A 6,817-nucleotide genomic window follows, 5' to 3' on the forward strand; every position below is an offset into this window, starting at 1 on the left:
ACACACACACACACACACACACACACACTTAAAATGTTTATTTATGTCCACATTATGTCCTTTGTACAGTAACAAGGTATTCCTGTACTTCTCATTAACACTGCCAGTGCAGTTTGACAGTGGGAGAGCAGCCAGTTACAACGTGCATGGACGGCAAAGCATCGTTACATACAGTACAGCTGACATGTCGGACACAGGGCAGCAGACATAAATCATGGATAAAGGAAACAACGCCTCCTCCAAATTGAGCGGCTTCCTATGATGGCTGAAACTGAGCAATACCTCGCTAACTGCTTAGCTCTCCTTTTGGAAAGGCCGGCCATTTGTAAGCCCCTCACAACCAACTTATGCACATGCCCTAGGCTGCCAAAGATAAAAACTAAAAGTTTACATCTGTAGCCTAGCTGTGAGATGGTCTGCACTAGCTGCTGATACTTCAGCACTTTGGTTAGAAAGGCTTCTTCCAGGCTATAGTCAAAGGTACAGCCAACCTCGAGAATGAACACCTCTCTATGGTTTTCATTTACAACTAGAAAAAGTGCCCTTCTGGGCACAGGTCTCCACCAGGATAGGAATGTAGGACATTGCAGCTTGCCTTCATCTGGTGGTTGGATAAAAGGGCAACAAAAGTAAACTAGGGAGTTGGCATACAAAGTTATCCACAGATCCGTGCAGTTAGAGGTAAAAACACTTTTCGGCCAGTTATAGCGCCACCTTGAGGCTGAGTTGAAATTGTTCATGTGGCATTTCTTCCTCGGCCTAGTGGGAATGTGCGTGCAGAATTTCACGGAAATCACGCGATGTGTTCATGATTTGCAGCATTTTGTTTGAAACTGAGCACTCCTGTGAACTTTGGAAGCCAATCTTAACCAATCAGGATGGAGTCTGAGAAATCTGAAAGACCCGTTTCGTTGAATGGCTCTAGAGAGACTGTGTACCAATTTGCGCGATGTTTGGACAAAATCTGTAGGTGTACTGTGCAAAAACTTGTTTTGCACAAAGCGGCCTCCTGGTGGCGCTATAACAGGCCGTTCTGGAAAGTTTGGGGCAGAGGTTCATCGTTGGCATCCAGGGAGTGTGTGTGCAAAATTTGGCATCGACCGGGTTAACGGTGGCCGAGATTAGCTGCTCACCGACACACACACGGACGGACACACTGACGGACACACGGACGGACGGACGGACGGAGTGCAAAACATACTCTCCCCCCATGCCTTCGGCCTGGTGGAGACAATAACAATAGGCCTATAGAGCACCGAAGTCTGACGTCACTTTCAGTAGAGGGCGTCTGTCCCCAGGTTCATGTATTTGTTTAGTTGCATTGAAATCCCCATTGAGGCGATTTGAGATCGCCTCATATAACAACTGTGTTTGAAAAATAAACATGTCACCCCGGCCTCTTCACTCATATGGATATGAAGAATCAACTGACTGAGAGAAAACGCTAATGTTACTGCTGCTGAATTGGTTAGATTTTCGCTAGAAGCAGACTGTATCATATATGAGTGACTGACTGTTGCAAACGATACAGAGACACCTTCCCGACAATAACGCCGAGACAGCTTGTTTATTTTTGGACCACAACGCTTATAGGAGACGATATTAAGATCACCCCATGTTATTCTCCATAGAGACATCACTTCCGCGAACCAGGGGAATCGTCGGGATGAGCGAGTTACGTCAGGACTTCGGTGCTCTATAGCCTACAATAGCACAGTGAGTCACAGACTGGGGGGTCCGGGGAACCCATGCAGTACCTACCTGTCAGTTGCTGCAGGTGTCCGGGGACCCCCCAGTAGGCCTACCTACCTGTCAGTTGCTGGTGTGCGGGGACCCCCGTTAGGCTACTGGCTGGGGGTCCCAGAGATAGAAATGCCACTAAATGGGGGTCCGCAGTCTAATGCATGTCAAACTAGCCCTAACCTAACCATAACCTCACAAAAACAAGCAGTCCGTGTTGTAGGAAAATTACCAACGGGGTTCGAACCGGCAAAATTAAGAGGCTAAGACTAAGTCAGATGACTAGTCCAGTACACCACCAAGGACACTGCCAAATTAGAGATCGGGCTCTGTATTGTGTATTTAAGTTGTGACGTCAGCCACTTCCGGATTCTATTCCAGGAAGTTCCACGTCATATATTTTCTCTCGCGGGCGTGGCCTCACCCCGGAAGGAAGTGACGGCGCCCTCAAATACGGAAGAGACGCGTGGAGGTAGGTTTGGTCAGTGTTTGTTTGGAACGTGCCACGTCACCATCGCGGGTCCGTCTTCGGAGCAAGTAAGTGATTAAATGTTATTTAATACTTAACGCTGTTGTTGTTTGTGTGTTCAAACGTCTATCACTTGAAGTTACTTGTTATGATGTTTATATATGATGTTTGTACGAAACTGTAAAACAGTGTTTCAGTAGCCGAATGGTTAGTGTCGAAGGTTTATAAACAACTATGCCCGGCCTCAATGTTTACTAACCGTCGACAGTACCCACTCGACTACCGAAACACGGCTTTAAAGAGTGGTATTTACATATCTAAACACAACAAGTAACTTCAAAAGTGATAACATGTTTGAGCCACGGACCACCATTTCACATTAATAGACTCTCACAATGGTGGTCAGTGGCTCAAATGGGTCTGAGAGACTAGATGGCCTCAAATGGTGGTCCGTGGCTCAAACGCTGAATAAATAATCGACTAGAGGTGAAAATAGTATTGTTTGGTAGGTAAAAGGACAAACATTCTGTGAAAATTGGCACGAAGCAACAAACATTCTTTGAAATTGGTGGGAAACGATCCCGGGCACTCATGTTAACAAAGCTCAGTCACTAACCACTATGCTACAATCAGCATTATATAATCAAAGGATCAAAAGTAACAATCTTCTACATTCTCTAATTGTGTAGTTTTTTTGGAAATTAAGCAGATGCTTAACAACAATTGAACTATTGAGAGAGTGTAAAGATCTACTATTGGGGTCAATTTGGTTACCTAAATTAAATTGCTCTGTATTGTGACAGTAATCATTGCTATAGTGTGTGTTCAGTAACAGTGTCAAATAGCTCTATAGTGTGACAGTAATCATTGCTATAGTGTGTGTTCAGTAACAGTGTTAAATAGCTCTATATTGTGACAGTAATCATTGCTATAGTGTGTGTGTGTTCAGTAACAGTGTTAAATAGCTCTATATTGTGACAGTAATCATTGCTATAGTGTGTGTGTTCAGTAACAGTGTTAAATAGCTCTATATTGTGACAGTAATCATTGCTATAGTGTGTGTTCAGTAACAGTGTTAAATAGCTCTATAGTGTGACAGTAATCATTGCTATAGTGTGTGTTCAGTAACTTGCAACACAGCAGCCAAGTATATGCAGAACACATATACACGCATTTGACATAACACAAACAACAAGACAATTTACATACATAAAGACATGAAGAAAAGAGCAATATCCACCGCTTAGATTATCCTGTGGCTACTACAACTCCTGATTAAACCCTTTTCTATTTATTAAAGAGCTGGAGAGACAGGAATATTCCTGTTACTGAACACACACTATAGCAATTATTACTGTCACAATAACTTTGTACTTTTGCTACTGATGTTTGTGTGCAACATTTGAGCTGGTGTCAAGTCACCTTAATTCAAGTGATAGATTATATACAGGGGCATGCCATATGGTCTACCTGCACAGCCTTTGTGATTACTGGTAGATCACGATGTACCTTTTGGGCACCCCTGCAATACAGGATTCCTGTCCAGAATTGTTTTTTATTAAATATAGAGGGTTTAAGTGTAGGGTTTGTCATGTTGGTGTTCTCTATAACTTTTCGTCCTGGGCATGACGTTAAACTGTCCAGTGTAACTCCAAGTTACATGGGGCGGGTATGGTTTGAGAGTTTGTGATGCTCAGTTCTTTTTTTGCGTCTCGGTTCCTCAGGTGGAAGCTGCATAGTTGGGTTTTTGATGGGTTGGGTTTCAAGTGGCTGGTCGTTTGTTTAGATATTGAAAAGGGGGGGGGGGGGGGGGGCGAGCGCTACCTTGTGGGAGGCCGTTCTTTTCGGCTTTCCATTTACTCCTCTGGTCATTTAACTGAACATAGAAGCGCCTGTTGTTGAGGAGGCTTTTCCTGACCATTGTGCGGTGTTGGACAGTGTCGTAGGCAGCAGAGAGATCTCTGAATGCTGCTCCAGTTATTTGTTTCCCCTCAAACCCATCCTCAATGTGTTGGGTGAGGTTGAGCTCTGTCCAGCACAGGAGCGGCTGGGACGGAAACCAGCTTGGTCTTTAGTCAGCTTGGTATCTATGAGTGGCAACAAGGCGTTGGAGTAGCAGCTTCTCATATAGCCTTGTAGGTGATGCAGAGGGAAATGGGTCGGTAGCTCTTTGTGGATAATGGGTCTATGCCAGGTTTAGGGATTGCAACCACGTTGGCCTTTTCCCAGACAGAAGGGATGGTTTTCTGTGCTATGCATGTGTTCAGCATCCCCACAAGCCAGGTCTTTGCGTTGGGTCCCAGGTGCTGTAACATTTCTGCCAGTAGGTCATCAATCCCTGCTGCTTTTCCGGGTTTCAACTTTCCCATTGCAGTTTCAAGTTCTTCTAGGTCGAAGGGTTTGGTTTGAGGGCTGGCTGATTGTGGTTGGTCTGATACCACTGTGCGATGGTATTCTCCTGTGGGTCGGTGGCGGTCTTGGTCACAACTGGTGGCCAACAGTTGTAACCAACACCGCCACCGACCCACATAGAATACCATCGCACAGTGGTATCAGACCAACCACAATCAGCCAGCCCTCAAACCAAACCCTTCGACTTAGAAGAACGTGAAACTGCAATGGGAAAGTTGAAACCCGGAAAAGCAGCAGGGATTGATGGCATACTGGCAGAAATGATACAGCACCTGGGACCTATCGCAAGGACCTGGCTTGTGGGGATGCTGAACACATGCATAGCACAGAAAACCATCCCTTCTGTTTGGAAAAAGGCTGGAGTAGTTGCAATCCCTAAACCTGGCAAAGACCCATTATCCCCGAAGAGCTACCGACCCATTTCCCTCCTCTGCATCACCTACAAGCTCTATGAGAGGCACTACAATTTCTGAACAGACTATATTTACATCAATATGTCTGGGTCCCCACCTACTCACTCAGGGTTGACGTGTCACACCTGCAGTGATGGGAGGGGCACCAAAATGTGGTATTTTGATTGTTTAATGGGGGCACTCCCTTAGTATAAAAGTGTATGTTTTGTGTACACATGACCTGATGAAGATCAAATGGATCGAAACGCTGTCAGTATTTCAACAAAGAACGTCTTTCTTATACCTGTGGTGTGCGGGCTCCATCCAATACCTACACCAGTTGTGATGCAACAGAGTTTGCTGTGACCGTTGTGAATTATGGGTGGTGTGGTTTTTGCCAAGACGGTGGATTGTGGCCCATGCCTTCCTGCTGTTATTTGACATGTTGGTGTTCTCTATATCTTTTCGTCCTGGGCATGACGTTAAACTGTTCCGTTCGAGAGGACCAGCGACCCTCGAATGTAAACGGCCACGAAAGGAAATTATGTGTGTGTGAGGTGTTCTCTATAGGTTGGGTTTCAGGTGGTTGTATTGTAGTAGCTTGACATTTCTTGGAGGGCACTTTCAAGGACAGACTCAATCTTCTGGAAGTCTGCTTGTTGGGTCGTAATGCAGAGGTTGTCGGCGTAGATGAAACGCTGGCATTAGGCATTGGGTAGTGGCTGGTCGTTTGTGTAGATATTGAAAAGGAGGGGGGCGAGCACGCTACCTTGTTGGAGGCCGTTCTTTTGGGCTTTCCATTTACTCCTCTGGTCATTTAACTGGACATAGAAGCGCCTGTTGTTGAGGAGGCTTTTCCTGACCATTGTGCGGTGTTGGACAGTGTCGTAGGCAGCAGAGAGATCTCTGAATGCTGCTCCAGTTATTTGTTTCCCCTCAAACCCATCCTCAATGTGTTGGGTGAGGTTGAGCTCTGTCCAGCACAGGAGCGGCTGGGACGGAAACCAGCTTGGTCTTTAGTCAGCTTGGTATCTATGAGTGGCAACAAGGCGTTGGAGTAGCAGCTTCTCATATAGCCTTGTAGGTGATGCAGAGGGAAATGGGTCGGTAGCTCTTTGTGGATAATGGGTCTTTGCCAGGTTTAGGGATTGCAACCACTTTGGCCTTTTCCCAGACAGAAGGGATGGTTTTCTGTGCTATGCATGTGTTCAGCATCCCCACAAGCCAGGTCTTTGCGTTGGGTCCCAGGTGCTGTAACATTTCTGCCAGTAGGTCATCAATCCCTGCTGCTTTTCCGGGTTTCAACTTTCCCATTGCAGTTTCAAGTTCTTCTAGGTCGAAGGGTTTGGTTTGAGGGCTGGCTGATTATGGTTGGTCTGATACCACTGTGCGATGGTATTCTCCTGTGGGTCGGTGGCGGTCTTGGTCACAACTGGTGGCCAACAGTTGTAACCAACACCGCCACCGACCCACATAGAATACCATCGCACAGTGGTATCAGACCAACCACAATCAGCCAGCCCTCAAACCAAACCCTTCGACTTAGAAGAACGTGAAACTGCAATGGGAAAGTTGAAACCCGGAAAAGCAGCAGGGATTGATGGCATACTTGCAGAAATGATACAGCACCTGGGACCTATCGCAAGGACCTGGCTTGTGGGGATGCTGAACACATGCATAGCACAGAAAACCATCCCTTCTGTTTGGAAAAAGGCTGGAGTAGTTGCAATCCCTAAACCTGGCAAATACCCATTATCCCCGAAGAGCTACCGACCCATTTCCCTCCTCTGCATCACGTCTTTCT

This window comes from Protomyctophum parallelum (assembly GCF_964188405.1).
Source record: "Protomyctophum parallelum genome assembly, chromosome: 11".
In the NCBI taxonomy this organism is placed as follows: domain Eukaryota; kingdom Metazoa; phylum Chordata; class Actinopteri; order Myctophiformes; family Myctophidae; genus Protomyctophum; species Protomyctophum parallelum.